General features: G+C 46.4%; 1 protein-coding gene across 7 annotated transcripts in view; it reads left to right on the plus strand.

The window, feature by feature from the left end:
* Positions 1-19,368, plus strand: part of LOC138763454 (pre-B-cell leukemia transcription factor 1) — a 389,485-nt gene that overhangs the window by 102,425 nt on the left and 267,692 nt on the right. The window contains exon 1 of one of the 7 annotated variants that reach the window (XM_069937626.1): positions 12,594-12,661. The exons of the other annotated variants lie outside the window; for them this stretch is intronic. The gene's annotated coding sequence lies outside the window, so the exon portion shown is untranslated. Of the gene's footprint in view, positions 1-12,593; positions 12,662-19,368 lie in introns of those variants that run through there. 7 annotated transcript variants of the gene reach the window in all.

Consider the following 19,368-nt stretch of genomic DNA (forward strand, 5'->3'; position numbering starts at 1 on the left):
TCACTGCAAGCTCCAACAGAAGCAATGTCTCACAGCTTTGGTTCTGTCATGTGCTTGGTTCTCTACTTTTCATTTCCCTCATTCGCCCCCTCCCCGCCCGAGGATTTCAGTGGAAGCCATGTTAGTTATCCTTACATCTGCATGTTGGGGCTTATTCTCACGGTTACCCTCTGTTCTGTGCCTGCCATTTCTTCGAATGATAGAATTGACAACACTACAGCAGAGAAACAGGCCCTTCGGATTATCTATTCCATGACAAACTATTGTTGTGCCTGGTCCCATTGACCTGGACCTGTACCATTTCTCTCTGTACTTCTGGGCATTGTGTGATGGGGCAGTGTAGAGGGAGCTTTACTCTGTATCTAACCCATCTGTCCTTGTCCTAGGTGAACATTTCTTGAAACCATGCAAAACGGTTTGTATGTAAACAATGTAGAATGGAGCACCTAAGGACTGTATTTCTAGCCCCCATGACTGTATAGCTCGGTACAGCAATAACCCCATCTACAAATTTGCTGACGATACCATAATAGTGGGTTGTATAAAGAAAGATGATGGGTCACCATACAGGAGGGAGATTGAAAACTTGGCTGAATGGTGTATTAACAACAACCTTGCACTCAATGTCACCAAAACTAAGGAGCTGATTGTTGACTTCAGGACGGGAAAACCAGAGATTTACAATACAGTGATCATTGGGAGGTCAGAGGTGGAGAGGGTGAGCAAATTTAAAATCTTGGGAGTCACTATCTTGGAGGATCTTTCCTGGACGTAACGCTCTAATGGCACCATGAGGAAAGCACATCAACGTTTCTACTTACTCAGGATTTTGTGGAGGTTTGGTATGACATAAGAAACCCTGGTAAATTTCTGCAGATGTGTGGTGGAAAGTGTGCTGACTGACTGCATCACAGTCTGATATGGGGACACCAATACCCCTGAATGTAAAGCCCTCCAAAAGGTAGTGAACACAGCCCAGGACATCAAAGGCAAAACCCTCCCCACTTTTGAGCACATCTACAGGGAACAGTATCGTCGGAGAGCAGCAGCAATCATCAAAGACCCTCACCACCCAGCACGTGCTCTGTTCTTGGTGCTGCCATCAGGAAAGAGGTCTAGGTGCCATGAGACTCACACCACCATGCTCAAGAACACCTACTACCCCTCCACCATCAGACTCATCATCAATAAACTCAATCAGGAACTTCTTTAAGAATTCTTACTTTTGCACTTTTTTGATTTTCTTTTTTTTCTTTGTTTGTTTACAGTCATTATCTGTTGACAATTCTTTATTTGTTTACATGTGTTTGCTGTGAGAAGTCTTTTTTGCACTACCAATAAGTGGTAATTCTGTCTTGCCCACAGTAAAAAGAATGCTGGGGTTGTTTGTGATATTATGTATGTACTCTGACAATAAATCTGAAATCAAAAATTGAAAGTCTGGTTGGTTTTCTCTGCATCTCTTCTACTTTAGAATGGTATATGAAAATATTTTGTGCGATATATAGTAGGAAAATTGATGTCTTTTCACCAGAGAACAGACAAGGTTGGGAGGTGAACTGAAAATATATTACTTGTGATTGTTCAGCCTTTGCTGGTGGGGTTATGAAGTGTTATAGGACAGCTAACTCAATGTAGTTCAGAATCAGAATCAGAATTTATTGTCATGAACAAGTCATGAAATTCGGTGTTTTGCGGCAACTTCATTGTGCAAACATTCATATTATAACCATCTTACAATATTACTATCAATTAAAAAAATTTAAAACAATAGTGCACAAAACATAAAGCAGGGTCTTTGGTTCATTGATTCTTCAGGAATCTGATGGCAACAGGGAAAAAGCTGTCCTTGTACTGCTGAATGCTATTTTTAGGCTCCTGTACCTTTTTCCCGATGGTAGCAGAGTAAAGAGGGGGGCATGGCCTTTTTGAGGATAGAGCCTGCTTTTTTAAGACACTGTGTCGTGTAGATGTCCTCGATGGAGTGAAGTCTGGTGCCTATGATGTCAGGTGTAGATCAGCCCTGATCTCACTTAAAGGTGAACCACCTACTCATGTTGCAGTGGACTTTGAGATACACCTGAATCTGGTCAAATGGCCTGTCAGTAGGCTCTTTCAAGCTGCCATGTAAAATGTAGATAACTGGGGAATTTGCCCAGTTAGCACCCTACTCATGCAGCAGCTTGAAAGGGTCCAGCACAGTCAGCGTGTTCCTAATCCAACCTGGCCCATGACCTACGTCAGAGGTAGTCAGAGAACCCAGTTAAACTTAACTAGGTCATGTCCACCGGTGACTTGAATAGGAAAATGGCCAACCCGGTTACTCCTGTGATGTCAGTGCTCGCACGCTGGCATCGCAGGGAAACCCCTGGCTGAAGTGCCTGCTGCGATCTGGGTGAGAGAGGGATCACTGCCGTGGGGAGAGAGGGGTCGCTACCGCGGGGGGAAGAAGTCGCTGCCGCGTGGGGAGAGAAGTCACTGCCGCGCGGGGAGAGAGTGGGGGGCCGTGAACTGACGCTGATGTGAACGCCACTCCGGTTCACAGTGACAGCTCAATGTTCACGGCAGCGGGACATTTCTGAGGGTGGGGGGACACAATTGACAAGGGTGGGTGTCGTTGACAGTGGGAGTGGCGAATCGCTGGGGGAGAGTGACTGGCTGGGTGGGTGGAGATTGACGGTGGGTGGTGACTAACAGGGGGGTAGCAATTGACGGCCAGTGTGGGGGCAGGAGAGACTTACCAATAATTCTGTGAGTGCGTGATGCATCACTTACCGTGTCATCGTGGGGGCTGTATCCCCCTTAAGTTGCCAGGTTGGCGATTTAATGGGTCAATTCCCCTGCAGCTTCCAGCACCTTTGCCCCAGTATTTGCACCCGGGTCCCAGGAGGGCTACCCAGGTGCTGCAGTTTAAAAGAGGCTAGTGAGTGTCAATGAGGTGGACAGCAGTGAGACATTCATTGCACAAGGATCTTTCTCCAGGTTTCTCTCCCACGCCTCTATTTTCTTGCTCCAGAGAAGGTTTGACAGCTCTTACTGATGGCTGTGTGAGAAACCAATGCTGACACTTTCAAGTGGTGTTTAAATTGAATTTAATTCTTCATTGTCACATGGAACAGAATTCAATAAAAAAAAACTTTATTTTGCATGCAAGCCAGCAGGTCAACCCAAACTTTGATCAATAGATAGTGCAAAATAAAACCAAAGTGCAGATTATGGAGTTATAGTGAAAACAATTCAGTTAAAAACAGTGCAAAGGCATTTCTTTAACAAATGAGAGGCCTATTCAAGAGTATAATCATAGCAGGAAAGTTATTGTCCTTGAATTAGGAGGTTAATGTTTTCTAACTTGTATCTTCTGCCCACAGGAGGAGGGAGAGGAGAGTGAGAGTATCAGCTGCTGGCTGATTCCTGAGTCCTGAGGCAGTGGGAAGTGTAGATGGAGTCGAAGGAAAGGGGGAGGGGTGGGGGGTGTTGTGAACTGCACTCCAGTTTTATGGCATCTGCAATCTCTCTTCTTTACCCTAGTTAATGGGTTATGAGTTGTAGTGTTTGAGCCTCTTGGTGACTTTCCAGATAATGCTTCCATTAGAGCTCCTCAATCTGCAATCACACGCAAGGTGCTGGAGGAACTCAATGGGTCAGGCAGCATCCATGGAAGGCAATCAATAGTCGACATTTTGAACTAGAACTCTTCGTCAGGCTTGGGGTTTTAATGCTGAGGAAGGATATTCAAATGGAAACGTTGACTGGATATTGCCCTCTGTGGATGCTGCCTGACTCATGGAATTCCTCGAGCGTTTTGTGGGTGGCTCCAGTTTTCCCGCACGAATTCTCTCTTGCTTGCCTTTGAATTAGTATCCAGGACAGTGACAGTAATCCAGTCTTAAGCGTTCCTCTTTAACATGTTCAGTCAGCATGACCTGTTCCTCCTACTCTCAATGGTTGCCCTTCCCAATAGCCGTCCCTTATTGTTATCACTTCAATCACAATTCCCTTGGGCTAAAGTCAGAAAGAAGCATTTGTTGCAACCAGTCATTGTTGGACTTGGTTCAGTTTGCTCATTCTCGTTGTGAATGTGTTCAGGTTTATTGTCACATGTGCACAGATGCAGTGATAGAGTCTGTTTTGCTACACTAACCATGCCGCTGTTATTTTACTGATGTGAGGTTCATTCAGGAGTGTGATAACAGTGGGAAAGAAACTGTCCTTGAATCAAGTAGTGCGTGACCTCACACTCCTCAATTTTTTTCTGATGGAGGAAGTGAGCAGAATGTGACCAGTGAGTCTTTTACTATGCTAGCAGCTTTTCTGAGGTAGTAGGCAGTGTAGCTCAAATTCATGGGGTGTGTGCGTGCGCATGCACACACGCAACCTTTTAAGTTACAGTCACCACCCTCTGTAATTTCTTGCAGTTCTAGGTGGAGCAGCTCCTGTTTTATGCTGTGATACACCCCGACATGATACTTTCAATCATTGCATGTTTCTCTAACAACTTCAGGAACCTCCTCACACCCCACTTTACCTCAATCCTCTCATCCTACCACTGTTCCTTTCTCCCTCCCAGGTTCCTCATTAACTGTTATGCACCTCATTTCTCTGTGGGGTGACAAGTTCGACAGGCTCACTGTTCTCTGAACATTTGCCTGAGCTCCCCAATTGAATTCACCAGCGATCTTTAACATTATGAAAAACTTCATGATAGGAGGTGTATTGCAAATCTTTCTGCTGGCAGTGAAAAACAAGAAACCACACAAGTTCCCAATAAATTAGACTGTCATTCCACCATTACTTAGCGAGATCCTGATACTTTTTCAAATCCAGGATTAGATGTGTAAATGTTCTGTGCACCTTTGATTTATAATGTGAGCACCAGGGTTGTGCACAGTTAGCTGTGTTACCCACTTGATTCCAGAATCAGAATTTATTGTCATGAACAAGTTAGGAAATTTGTTGTTTTGTAGTAGCATCACAGTGCAAACCTTCATATAAAGCATGTTATAAAAATAGTATTCAGAAATCTGATGGCAGCAGGGAAGAAGCTGTCTTTGACGCTGAGTGCTCATCTTTAGGCTCCTGTACCTTTTTCCTGATGGTAGCAGAATGAAGAGGGCGTGGCCTGTGTAGTGCAGGTCCTTGAGGATAGAGGCTGTTTTATTAAGACACCGCCTCTTGAAGATGTCCTTGATGGAGTGAAATCTGGTGCTGAGTTTTGGCACCTGACCCTGATGCAACCAGAATGCTCTCTATAGCACACCTGTAGAGGATTTTGAGAGTCTTCTGTGACCTCAAACTCCTCACAAAATACAGCTGACGAGCCTTCTTCATGATTGCATTGACATCGAGGCCCCAGGACACCCAGGAATTTGAAGTTCTTGACCCTCTCAGCTACTGAATCATGTTCTCCTGAAGTCCACAATTATCTCCTTGGTTTTGCTAATGTTGAGAGCAAGGTTGTTTGTGTGACACCACTCAACAAACTGATCTATCTCCCTCCTGCTTGCTTCCTCATTGCCATTTATGATTCTGTCAATAACCATGGTATCATCGACAAATTTGTAGATAACATTGGAATTGTGCCCAGCCACACAGTCATGGGTGTATAATGAGTAGAACAGTGGGTTAAGGACACATTGTTAGTTGATAGTCAGCGAGGAGGAGATGTTGTTTCCAATTCTTACTGGCTATGGTCATCGGATGAGGAAGTCAAGGATCCAGTTGCAGAGGGGGATGCATTGGGAAACCCTAATGCAGAATAATCAGGGAAAATGATCTTCACTGGTGATAAACGAGTTGGGGCTGAGGAGGCAGAGGTTACTCCATTGATTGGGCCTGTGGTGGTGCCGGTTGAAGGCTGGAAGAGCTGTAACGCCTTCCTTCATTGCAACTCGTATTTCTATGAAAATTGTGCGCTTTGTATGGCTGGATGACTTTAATTTCAATAAATCTAGAGATGCAGTATGGTAGAGGGCCCTTCCTGCCCATGAATTCCATACTGCCTAAATACACCCATGTGACCAATTAATCTGGCACTCACTGCAAGGAATTTGTACGTTCTCCATGTAACCTGCGTGGATTTCCTCTGGCTGCTCTGGTTTTCTCCAACCTTCCAAAAATGTACAGGGGTTGTTGGTAGATTTACATCGGTGTAATTGAGCAACACAGGTTTCATGGGCTGGAAAGGCCTTTATCATTAAAATGGGAAAAAAAAATACTAACCAAGGGACGTGGGAGGAAACTGGAGCACCCAGAGGAAATCCAAATGGATACGGAGAGAACATACAAGCTCCTGATAGTCAGCACTGGATTGGAAGCCAGGTTGATGGCACTGTAAAACCGTTGCACTAATTGGGCCGCCCCAAATGTTACAGTCAAAACATTAGAGACTACCTGCTCGCAGAAGAACCCTTTTCACTGTACAAGGAGCTTTGCGACAAACAGACAAACTGAAAACCAAACTACCTACATACCCCAGTGTGGTGGTACACCATCGGCCTACTGCAGGGGGCAACCTCTGTAGCTGCAGGAGTGTAAGGGGACAGGACAACACCTGGCCGACTGTCAATCAGTCAGCTTGAATGGATCAAGCCCCACCTGGTCAGATGTCAATCACCCTCTGGGATATAAGCCTGTGCCGGCCCCCCGTGGCCTCCACTCAGAGTTGCTGCAGCCACAGCCAGCCTGGCTCTGTGGAAGTCTTTGTGGATTAAAGCCTGTTGTACAGTCTTTATCTTTGTGTGTGTCTGATTCTGGCTAACAGTGCACCATACCCAGCCCATCAAGCAACTCCTGCCCACCTGTGATGGAGCCTACAGGGCTCAACAGTGGACTTCTCAACTGCATCCAAGCTTATTGAGTTGGAGACTAAACCATCTAACAGAACAAAGAAGATGGTGCTGATGGGCATGTTCAATATCCCACAGCAATATTTTGTAAGATGGTGGGGGGGTGGGGAAACTGTGCTCCTGTCTTGACCAATAACACCTTAAAAATAAGGCATATCTGTAATGCGTTGGTGCTTAAACCAGACTGAGTGTGCTCACACACACTTTTCTGCTTCTCCAAGGCTGCAACAGTGATGAGACTTCAAAGAGGCCCTTCAGTGTCTCTAATGCACTTTGATATGTTTATGAATCATGGGAATGAATCATTGAAATTCAGATCTATCTTTCATCAGTCTTGTGACCTCGGTGAAAGAATTAAGTTGTTTTCTAAAATACTTCGGCCTTTTTAAAAAAAAAAGTCAATGCTTTCACTAAAGCTGTTTGCTCTTTGGAATTTAACTGTTGTGTTAATGGGATTTCTCTCTTTCTCAAAGGTTCCTTTTTCTTAGTGATTCTTTATTCTTCCCAATATTTTTCTGTTTTTTTTTCCACTCTTTTACTTTCTCTCTGCTTTCCTTTGCCTTCTCATGCTGTCTGTGTTTCTCCCTTTTCCCATTTCCCTGTTCCTCTGCCTGTGTCACGCCCTCCTCTTCGCACAGCTCTCGGCTTCCCCCCCCCTTCCTTTCTCTCTGTCTTTTACTGTTTCTCTGTCATTTTTGTCTCATTATCGCTGTGCTTTTCACTGTCTCTGGCACTGGCACAGGTTTTCTCTCTCTCTCTCTCTCCTATTTCTGTCTCCTTGTATTTTTGCCACTTGCTCTCTCTGTCTTTCATTGCCTGTATGTCTGTGTCTGTTGTCAGCCTCCATTTCTTATTGTCTGTTATTTTCTCATTCTCTCTCTGTGTTTCTGTCTGTCATTATATCTGTCTCTCATTGTATGTCCCTCTTCTCCTTGTGCTTGTTTCCCCATCTGTATGTCTGTCTCCCTCCTCTCTGTGCCTTTCTTCCCCCCTCTGTCTTTCTCCCTCCTCTCTGTGTCTGTCTTCCGTCTCTCTTGGATCTACCTCTCTCACTCCCCTTCCTTTTTCCATCTTTATATCTCCATTTGGATTCTCTTGTTTTTGAAGTCAGCACTTTGATAAAAATTTGCAAATTACCATCTAACTGGTGCCCCCCTGACCAAAGTGTGTCTGTAGGACTCAATCACTGCAGGCACTTCACTATTGCAAATGCATTAATCACCTTGTAGACCTCATACCATTTCTTCGACACTAAACCTTTCAGTGTAGTTGAATAAAAATTTCTTCTAATTATTTCAGAGGAAGCTGCCTAGGGGCAGCATGCTGCTGTGAACGCCTTGTCCACTGACGTGACTGCGGTACTGATCATGTCAAAGGATCAATAATTTAGGCTATGACTTTATGGGAGTGTGGAAGGAATGAGAGAGGAGAGAGAAGTGTGTGTGTGTGTGTGTGTGTGTGTGTGTGTGTGTGTGTGTGTGTGTGTGTGTGTGTGTGTGTGTGTGTGTGTGTGTGTGTGTGTGTGAAAGAGAGAGAAAGAGAGTGTGTGAAAGTATGTGCCACATTAAACCTGCACTGTTAGTGGAGCAGTTTCAAGGCTAGACTCTTCCATTGAAAGAGGTTGATAGGTCCATCAAATAGCTTTTGTGAAAATAATTGCATTGGTATGAATTAAGTATAGGTTTGTTTGTGACTACTGAAACCAGGTTCTTGACTTGCCTTCTGAATCTGTAATTTTCCCCACACACTCTCCCTCTCTCTTTTTGTCTTGAACTGAGCCTGACAGATCTCCAGTCTCACATTTTGTTCCTTTAATTATATTCTTTTCCAATCTTCTCTGCTAATCTTGCACTGTACTAGTAGCAGGCATAATACCCAGCCTGTACCATTTCAACCAGCTGTTTCTTGCTCTTGGATTTGGCTTATTGAGAGTCTACCGCTAATTATTGTTTGTCATTCACAGGATCCTTTTTAATTTCAGAAATAAACTTTATTCATTAAAATTATACACCAGAAATACCAAAAATAGTGCATGGCTTTCTTTACTTTTATAGTGTCATCCAATTATGTATTCATAGTGTGATCAGGTGTGTATATTTGGAGGAAAACACAGGAACTGGAGATGGTAGAATCTTGAGCAAGCAGTCTCGATAAAGAATCCTGAGCCGAAACATTGACTGACTGTGGGAAGTGTACTGACTGGTAACATCAGGGTCTAAATTGATAATACAAGTGCCCATGAACATAGAAGGCAGCTAAGTCCATCAAGGCTACGACCTCCCATCCACTTCAGACATCTGTGTAAGGGGCTGCCCCTAGAAAGCAGCCAACATCATAAAGGACCCCCGTTACCCTGGTCACAACTTCTTCTCACTGCTACCTTCAGACTGAAGGTACAGAAGCATGAAGATCAGCACCTCTAAATTCAAGATCATTTTTTATCCAACAGATATTAGGTCCTTGAACATTCCTGTACTACTCCAACCCTGAACTACTCCGAGACCACCAAAATATCTGTCTTTACTATTGAAACGTCAATTTTTTTCTTCCACAAACCTCAACTGTGAATATTTAATTGTCTACCTATCTTTTATATGAAGTTAAAACTATTTGAATTTGTGTATCTTATGTACCTGTGTGCCTGCAGCAAGTAAGAATTTCAGTGCACCTGTGCATTGTATTGAATTAAATTAAGTTTAGACATACAACATGGTTGCAGGCCCTTCTGCCCCATGAGCCCCAAATACATCAATTAATCTATAATCCTTGTACATTTTTAAAGAGTGGGAGAGAGCTGGAGTACCTGGAGGAATACCACACAGACATGGGAAGAACATAGAAACTCTGTACCCGATTCAAATCTGGGGATTGTTGGTGCTGTAATAGTATTGTGGTAACCATTATGTTAACTGTGTCAACCTAACTGATGTAAAATAAACATGATAATTTTTCACCCATTGGATGCTAACTGAACTGTTGGGTTCCTCCAGCTTCTTATTGCTTGCTACCCATTTATAATATCAGAACATTGTCCATGTACAAGGCATCATTGTCATTTTCAAGGCCCTTTTGGAAAATACGCATTTTGAATGACTCTTCCATAGGACACAACCTTTCAGTGTCGACTGTCAGTAAGTACTCAGAATGTGATCCTTCCCCACAGAGCCCTCATGTTGGCTGCGCCAAGCCTTGGTGCATCCCTCAGTACATCCTCCCACTTAAAGGCGTCCCTCACCAAGTAAATGATCATTTAATGGCTCTGGATGTCTATCTGCGTGCAGCTACTGGAACAGACTGTAAATCAGAGTCCTCTGTTTCACTGCTGATGGGAATGAACTGTGACCCTTGCCTGCTTAGCCAGACTTCCCATGTAAATACACAGTCCACAAAGAGGTGGGCGAGTGTATCAACCTCATGGTACTCCTCCTGAGGGGAGCAAGTGTTAGGATTGATACCCTGACTATGTCAGAAGGATCTGAGGGAAGGTCCTCTCTCTCTCACTGTCACACAAGCAAGGTCTTTGTGCTTGTTGGAAGTTTAGTTTAGAGATACAGCACAGTAACAGGGCCTTGTGCCCATGCTGCCCAAATACACACACCCATGTAATCAATTACCCAACTGATCCTGTGCACCTTTGGAAGTTGGGAGGACCCCGAGGGAACCAATGGGGACATGGGGAGAACGTTCAAACTTCTTGCAGACAGCAGTATATTCAACCCTGGACACCGGCACTGAAATAGCATTGGGGTAACCTACATTAATTTAATTGCCTACAAAGGCTCTCTTTATATCTTTTTCCTCTCATCTCATTCTACGGCCTCCAGTTTTAGACTCTAGTTTTGGCGGGGGGGTGGCATTCAGACCATGTCCCAAAAGTTTTAATAATAACTGGGCGAACAGAATTGGGCACAGTACTCTGTGTGGTCTCACCAATGTGTTTATGTTCCCCTAGGTCCACAGATCCCAGCCATGATAGAATAACTGGACAAACTCGATGAGCTGAATGGCCTAATACCATTCCTATGTTTTCTGGTCTTAGGGTAAGCCCCCCTCCCCCACTGCATTCAGGATGGAGATAAGGAGGAACTTCATGACCCTGGGGCAACATGAAAATTAAAGGGAAGGGAATGGAGAGAGAGTGTTCCCATTGGCAGAAGGCTCAAGATCAGGTGATATAGAAAGGTAAAAGTCAACAAGATGATGTTAGTTTTTAATGGAACATGGGGTTGGGTCTGGAGAATAGTGGAGGCAGATTCCATTGCCGTATTCAAGAGGGGGATGGGCAACTGAGGAAAGAATTTGCAAGACTGCAATGAGAGGGCTTACGGATCACCTCTGCATTGAGTCAGGATGGACGTCGGGCCAAATGGCTTCTGGCCGTGCTTCTGGAGCTCAATCATGTTTACATTTTCCAAAGGGGGAGAGGTGGAAGGAGGGAATGGAATTGGACTCTGTGGGTCCTAGGATGTTCCGTGTTAACTACATTCTCTCAGAATGGTGCATTGGTCAAGAAAGCAAAATGAAAGCTGCAATTCAACCTTTGCAAGGTAGCCTACTGAGGCTAAATGAACCTGCCATCGTCTCTGGTTTTGAAAAATCTCTTGTGTGTACTCCTGAGGATTCGAGTCGAGAATTGCAGAGCCTTGTAAGCCTTGAACTATCAGAATCTGTGATGTAGCAGTGTCCAGGGATCAGGGAATGTCAGCATGCGCAGTGTGGTGTGACTGCACAGACATCTCTGCTGCACAAACCACCTTCCCCACAGTGCACAGGGTCAGTCTGCAGGACACACACCCAAGTGAATGGTGTTGAGCCAGTCCAAATCCTGGCATGGAGTTTAGCAGTACCTGACCCGGAGCTTTAAGATGAATGTAAAATATGGTAAAGCACAGCAAACGAAGAGGTCCTTCATTCCACAATGCCTGAGTCGAACAAGACACCAAATTAAACCAAATCTCTTCTGTCTGTATGTGATTCATACCCCTCCATTCCCTGCATATTCATGTGTCTCTCTTGAATCCTTTTAAACACTACAGTTGTATCTGTTGCCACTACCAGTACGCCATCCAGGCCAGGCACCCAGCACACACTGTATAAAAAAACTTTCCCTACACATCTCCTTTAAAGTTTTACCCTCTAATTTTTAACACGTCCTCTCGTGTGTGAATTTTTCTAATCATGGGGGTAAAATTATGACTGTCCACCCATGATTTTATAAACTTCTATCAGGTATCCCCTCAGCCTTTGACACAAGAGAAAACAACCCAGTTTATCTAACTCTCCCCATTACTCATACCCTCTAATCCAGGCAACATCCTGATAAACCTCTTCTTCTGTCCCCTTTCCAAAACCCTCACATCCTTTCTGTAATGGAGCAACTAGAATTACACAAAGTAATCCAAGTGCAGCCTAACCACAATTTTAGCTGTGATGTGACTTCTGTACTCTAATATGATGGACTAAAAATCAGGCCTGCTGAGTTCATTCAAGATTCAAGATTATTTTATTGTCATGTAATAAAACAGAAAATGTGATATTACATGAAATTTCCTTTAGTCTACCATAAGGCAGTGTAGCACATTGAATGACTCAAAGACTTGTTGACTCAAGCCAAGGTTTTTATGAACAAAAGACTGGAGCGTAGTACATCGAGGTCGACCAGTCCAGACTGACCTGGGTCTGGTTAGGAGCAGCCCTTTATGACCTGCCAGTGGGTGTGGCTACAGCTCTCAGCCAATCACTATATGTAAATATATACAGTGGTGATAGGATCCCATACAATCACATTCACTCCTTCTTTAAGAACTGACCCCAGGGTAAGTGAGGGCCTATAGCATTCAGGGGTTACAGGCTGTAGTTGATTGTCTGACGTGATTGCTGTGGCGCCGGGATTGGGGTGGCTGGTGGGGTATCATCACTGGGGTCCCTGAATGTGGGTGGAATTTTGCCTAGTCCACAATTGTCGTTGGCTGTATGCTGGTCCGGTCTACTGCCATCGTCATCCGCGAGGTGCTGCTGGTCCCACTTTCCTGGCAATGGGGAGCATTGGAGGGAGGTTGGGGTTGGAACATGACAATGTTAGATCCGGCTTGGGCCAGGTCCCTTACTGAGACAGTGTCCTCCCGCCTGTCCGGGTACTCGATATAAGCATAGTCCGGGTTCACGTGTAACAGTGTTATCCCATCGACTAGGGGGACGTATTTTGAGTAGCAGACATGATGTCTCAGCAGGACAGGTCCAGGGACTGTCAGCCAAGCTGGTGTGGTTGTTCCCAATTCCGACTTCCGTGGGAACGAGAACATACATTCGTGCCACTTCTGTACTGTCCAGTACTGTTGGTGGCAGTGCATGACAGGGACCTGATAGAGTGTAGGGCATTTGGGAGGATGTCCTGCCAGCGAGTGGTGGGGAGGCCTTGAGACCAGGGGGAAAGCATGATCGCTTTCAAGTTGGTGGCATTCTCCCTTTCGACCTGCCCATTACCACATGGGTTGTAGCTAGTGGTCCTGCTCAAAATAATACCTTGCTCCAGAAGGTACTGCCTCAGCTCCGCACTCATAAACGAGGACCCCCGGTCACTGTGGATGTAACTGGGGTACCTGAAAATGGCGAAGATGCTGTGCAGTGCATTTATGACTGTGGAGGCGGTCATGTCCGGGCAGGGGATTGCGAACGAGAAGCGGGAGTACCTGTCAATCACTGTGAGAATGTAGGTGTTATGGTTCGTCGACGGTAGGGGCCCCTTGAAGACCACACTGAGACGTTCGAAGGGCCAGGTGGCTTTAATGACGTGGGTCTTCTCGGGCCGGAAGAAATTGAGCTTGCACTCAGCGCATACTGGGCAGGCTTGAGTCATGGAGTGGATCTCCTCGACTGTATAGGGCAGGTTGCGGGCCTTTATGAAGTGTGCGAACCTGGTGACCCCCAGGTGACAGAGCTCCTCATGGAGTCTCTGCAGCCTGTCCAGTTGCACACTGGTGCATGTCCCATGGGAGAGGGCATGGGACAGGTCGTTGAGTTTGCCAGGCCGGTACAGAATAATGTAGTTAATGGTAGAGAGTTCGATTCTCCACCTGGCAATTTTGTCATTTTTGATCTTACCTCACTGGTTGTTGCTAAACATAAATGAGACCGCGGGTTGGTCGGTCAGCAATGTGAAGTGTCTGCCAGTGAGGTAGTGTCTCCAATGACGTATGGCCTCTACAATGGCCTGGGCCTCCTTCTCGACAGAGGATTGTCGGCTTTCTGGGTCTTGGAGGGTCCTAGAAAAGAAGGCTACAGGCTTGGTGGCCTGGTTTAAAGTGGCTGCCAGTGTAAATTCGGACGCATTGCTCTCTACCTGGAAGGGTATCGATTCATCTACAACATGCAGAGTGGCCGCGGCGATGTCTGACTTAATGTGGTCGAAAGCCGCTCTGGCGTCCATTGACAAGGGGATGGAGTTGGACTTGATGAGTGGCCGTGCCTTGTCAGTGTACTGTGTGACCCATTGGGCGTAGTAGGAAAAAAATCCTAGGCACGTTTGAGGGCCTTCTTGGTTTGGGGCAGTGGGAGGTCCATGAGAGGGAGCATGCGATCAGGATCTGGCTTTACCACCCCGTTTTCCACCACGCAAACTAGAATTGCGAGGCGAGTGGTCCAGAAGGCCAGTTCTATAATTCTTGAAGTTATAGGTTAGATTCAGCTGTTTCGCGGTTTGGAAGAATTTCTCAAGGTTGGCGTCGTGGTCTTGCAGATCATGGCCACAGATGGTGACATTGTCCAGATATGGGAATGTGGCTGTTAGGCTGATCTGGTCTACCATCTGGTCCATCTCTCGTTGGAAGACCGCGACACCATTTGTGACACCGAAGGAGACCCTGAGGAATTAATATAAACACCCGACCGCTTCGAAGGCCGTGAAAGGGCGGTCCTCCGGGCAGATCGGGAGCAGGTGATAGGCTGAACAAAGGTCAATGGTGGAAAACACATGGTATCAGGTGATCTGATTCACCACATCTATGATTCACGGAAGAGAGTAAGCGTCCAAGAGCGTGAAGCAGTTGACTGTTTGGCTGTAGTCAACCACCATCCGCAGCTTCTCCCCATTCTTTACAACTACCACCTCCGCCCTACAGGGACTTGCGCTGGGCTCAATGATGCCCTCATCCATTGATGAGGGCATTCGTGGAGCAGGCGGGCTGACGGGGTCTGCCGGTGCAGGGACCCGGTCAGAGTCAGCATCGACGGAGAGCTGCGGAGGCTGCAGCAGTCGTTGTGCAGGCAGCAGCCATCATGGTGCAGGCAGTCCATCGGTGCCTGCTGGTGTGAAAGTCCCATTGGATGGGGATGCCGAATCAGGAGGCAGCATCACAGTGGCAGGTGTTGGTGGCGGTGTAAGGGCCGATGGTGGCTGCGTTGCCATTGGAGAGCAGCATCACAGGGGCGAGGGTGAAGTGTTGCGAGGGCGGGGTCTTCCGTGCGCGGTGTTTGTGCCGTGACATGATCAGTTCCTCGCTCTCATTGGATGAGAGTTCCGAGGATGAGTAATTTGAATTTGGGGAAGGCGGTTGGGCCTCGCATGAGGTACTGTGATTTGCAGTGGCCATTTTGGACCAGTAGAAGTTAGCGAAGTGGCTGTTCTTTTGGCACTTCTGGCACCGGGCCTTCCTCGTAGGGCACAGGGATCGGCTGTGCTTCTCCATCCCACAGAAGTAGCACTTCGGGGCCACATCGGGTAGTGTGGCGGCGGCGGCGAGGCCATCGACGGGGCGTGGTGAGGCCAGGTTAAAAGCAGGCGATTTACTCACATCATAACAGTGGACCTAGCCCTGTGTGTAGGTGTCCAAGCTGAGGGCTGCAGCCTCCATTGTTTCAGCGATTTGTACAGTCTCCATTAGACTGTCACCCCGGTGCTCCAGTAATCGTTGCCTCACTTCGTTCGATTGGATTCCAGCCACATAAGTGTCCCGTATGAGGTTGTCAATGATCCCGGCCGCAGCTCTACCCAGTAACCTCAGTGCCTGGAGGTAGGCTCTTTAAGGCTCACCGGGCTGCTGCCTCCTGGTCACCAGCATGTGCCTGGCATAGACTTTATTCACAGGCCGCTTGTAGAGTCCCTTCAGTATGTTCATGGCATCCGTGTAGGAGGTTGCGTCCTGTATGTTTTTGTAGACCCTCATGGACACCATGGACATTAGAACTGGAGTTTATCGGCGTCTTCCTCCACAATGGGGTCTGAGCACTGCAGATATGCTTCGGAGCACCTCACCCAGTGCCTGAAATCACTCTGGGCAGTAGCTGACTGTAGGTTGATGCTGAGGCGTTCTGATCGCAGCATTCGCTCCATCTGTTGAAACTTTTTGTTAATAAAATTGTAGCGCATCGAATGACTTAAAGAACAGTTGACTCAAATCAAGACTTTTACGAACAAAAGACTGGAGCGTATTACGTCGAGGTCGACCAGTCCAGACTGTCCTGGGTCTAGTTAAGAGCAGCCCTTTATGACCTGCCAGTAGGCGTGGCTATGCCTCTTAAGTCAATCACTATTACTATATGTAAATATATACAAATATATACATTGGTGATAGTATCCCATACTATCAAAGGCAGACAAAGATTCACCATCAGCAGCAATTGCCCAGGCCCCCCCTTACTGTCAGAGAAAGAGAACCAAAAGAGAGTTCTCCCCCCCCCTCAAAATCCCTGATTACCATTGGCAATACTAGCTCCAGATCCAAACCTCTGCCGTTATCAGGAAGCTCTCAGCACCCTCAGTAGCCTCTCACATCCTGGTTCTAATACCTGGTACCCCTCAGCCAGTCTCAAGCCAGTCTCCAGCAGTCTGCAGTTTGGTGCTAGTCCCTTGACCACAGTCGCAAGAAGCCCACAGCCGGCATGGCTTTCTCACCTCGAGTCACCAGTAGCTCACCACCTGTGTGTTCTTCAGCCTTGTAGCCCCTCGCTGGTCACCATCCTTTGCGTTGTCTCCTCTGCTTCTCCTTTTCATACATGGGGTGGTCTCCCCATTCTTTGATGCCCTGCCACAGTTCTTTGCTTCCCTAGAGTGTGCATTCTTGGGACCAGATGTATGGAGTCAATGGCAGTCAGACTGGGAGGTTGGACCCTAGGAGGAAACACCTGTGTTTCTGCTTCCTGCTCCCCGCTGTCCGCAGGTTCACAACAGCACTGGGGGCCTATACTCCTGATCAAAATGCACATTTGAACACTGGGAGATTTGGAGGGGAGATTCAAGGACACCTGCTGGGAAGTCCAGGTGTTGCCATTTGGGGAGTGTGCACACAGTGCACAATGATGAGATGCCCTCCATGTCTGAATAGTCTGGAGGAAGTTGGTGGCACAGGATGGATGGAGGTGCCATTCTGAGAAGTTGGGATTTACAGAATCATTGAATTTTACAGCACCAAAACAGGGCCTTCAGCCCATCCTGTCCATTTTGACTGAGCTAATCCTTTTTTCTGCTATTTGCCCCCTATCCCTCTAAACCTTTACTTTCCATGTACCTGTCTAAACATCTTGTGAATGTAACAATTGACCCACCTCCATCTCTTCATCTGGCAGCCGCCAGCCTATCCAAACATGTTACAGTAAGGCAAGCAGGGTGTAGTGTTACAGTGAGTCAAAGAGTGCAAACTACAGTGTAACAAAGACTAAGTGCAGGGTGAAAATGCAGGAGAAAATAAAGTTAAAACAGTGCAGGGGCACCATCTTTTACTTATGAGAGGTTTGTTCAAGAATTGGAAAACTGTAGGGAGGAAACTGTCTTTGAATCTTGGAGTTTTAAAGTACGTGTATCTTTTGCCCAATAGAAAGGTGGGGGGGTGGGGGGGGGAGAGAAGAGTGCGACTGGGTTGGGGCAGGTTCTTTAATATGTCAGCAGCTTTCCTGAGGCAGCAGGAAATGTAGATGGAGGGGAGGTGATGTGTGTGTGATGGTCTGACCCACGATCGCAGCATTTTCAGTTTCTAGCGATCTTAGGCAGAACAGTTCCTGTCGCATGGAGTGATGCGCCCTGATTGGATACTCTCTATGGTGCATCTGTAAAAATTGGCAAGATACCTCAGGGAATATATCAAATTTCCTCAGGCTTCTGAGGAAATGGAGTCATTGGTGCACCTTCTCGGCTGTGGTGTCAACATGGTTGTAACAGGATAGGTTGCTGTTGATATTCATCTTCTGGAGATGAAGCTCTCCACCTCACCACCATTGACACAGACAGGGGCTGCAATCCCATGACCACCCACTAAGCTGGTTTAAGATTCAAGCTCGATGTTGAGGAGACACAGCAGTAATTCACAGTGTATGGCCTCTAACTCCTTGCTCACAGCATCAGTCACCTCAACCTCCATCATCTCGTACCCCCGCCCTGGATCAATCCATGCAGGAGTTAGACCAGGGTGGGGGCCATATTCCGTCTTATACCATGATAGACAAGGATCATTGAAACAGAAGCAGACCATTCAGCCCTCTCAAACCTGAATTACTATTTTAACAACATCTGGACAAGTACCAGGCTATGCTCAATAACTTCTCCCACCTTGAAAAGTTCTCACTTTAAAATTGCAGCATTTGACCTAAACACTGCCACCACACATTTGTTGTGTCAAACCCCTATAGCCAGAGCCATTCCACAGGTATTCCAGGGTCTTACACAATGAAGAATAATGTTGCAGGTAGACCCTGACAGGTGATAGGTGAAGACCTGTCCTTGTTGAGTTGGGTGGGGGAAAAGGGGCCAGGACAGATTTGGTGAGGGATGAATTAATGGCAGTAGCAGGAAAGCCATATAGCCAACCATTTTAATTCCACACCTGTGTCTAAAAATTGGCTCCCTCTGTACTATCCCATCACACATTCCCAGGGCAGAGATAGATGAATTAGATACAGTAAAGATCCCTCTGTGCTGACCCATCACACATCCCCAGGACAGGGATAAATGGGTTAGATTCAGAGTAAAAGTCCTTCACCATGTCCCATCACACACTCCCAGGTCAGGGATAACACGGGTTGGACACAGAGTAAAGTTCCCTCTGTCCTGTCATGCATTCTCAGGGCAAGGACAACACAGGTTAGACCAAGAGCAAAACTCTCTCTGTCCTGCCACTAACCCCTACAATTGGGACAACAGAAATTAAATCAAGAGAAGATCCTTCTGCCCTCACCAATCAGGCAAGGTCCAACACATCCCACAGCTGAAGGCACAAGTGCCCTGATGTATGCTGCCTCGACTCCTCATAAAAATGACAGATTGTTCCCAAAGTGTAAAACCACAAACCTCTGAAGGTGTGTTGGCAGATGCTAAAGTTTATAGCATCAGCTCTCAATTAAGTAATTTACAGCACAGGGGTTTCCCAAGGCTGGCTGACCCACGGAATCTGGACCATCTGGTTATTGCCCCATAGTGGTTGTTTAAACTTTATTAGATGTGACTTATAAAGCCTTTACGAGTGTATTTCTCAACCATGATGTGTTTCTCAGATAAATGGTGCTTGGAGTTTGTAACCTTCATGGGAATGCCGAGTAA

The sequence above is a fragment of the Narcine bancroftii genome, chromosome 5, assembly GCF_036971445.1.
Source record: "Narcine bancroftii isolate sNarBan1 chromosome 5, sNarBan1.hap1, whole genome shotgun sequence".
Taxonomy (NCBI): Eukaryota; Metazoa; Chordata; class Chondrichthyes; order Torpediniformes; family Narcinidae; genus Narcine; species Narcine bancroftii.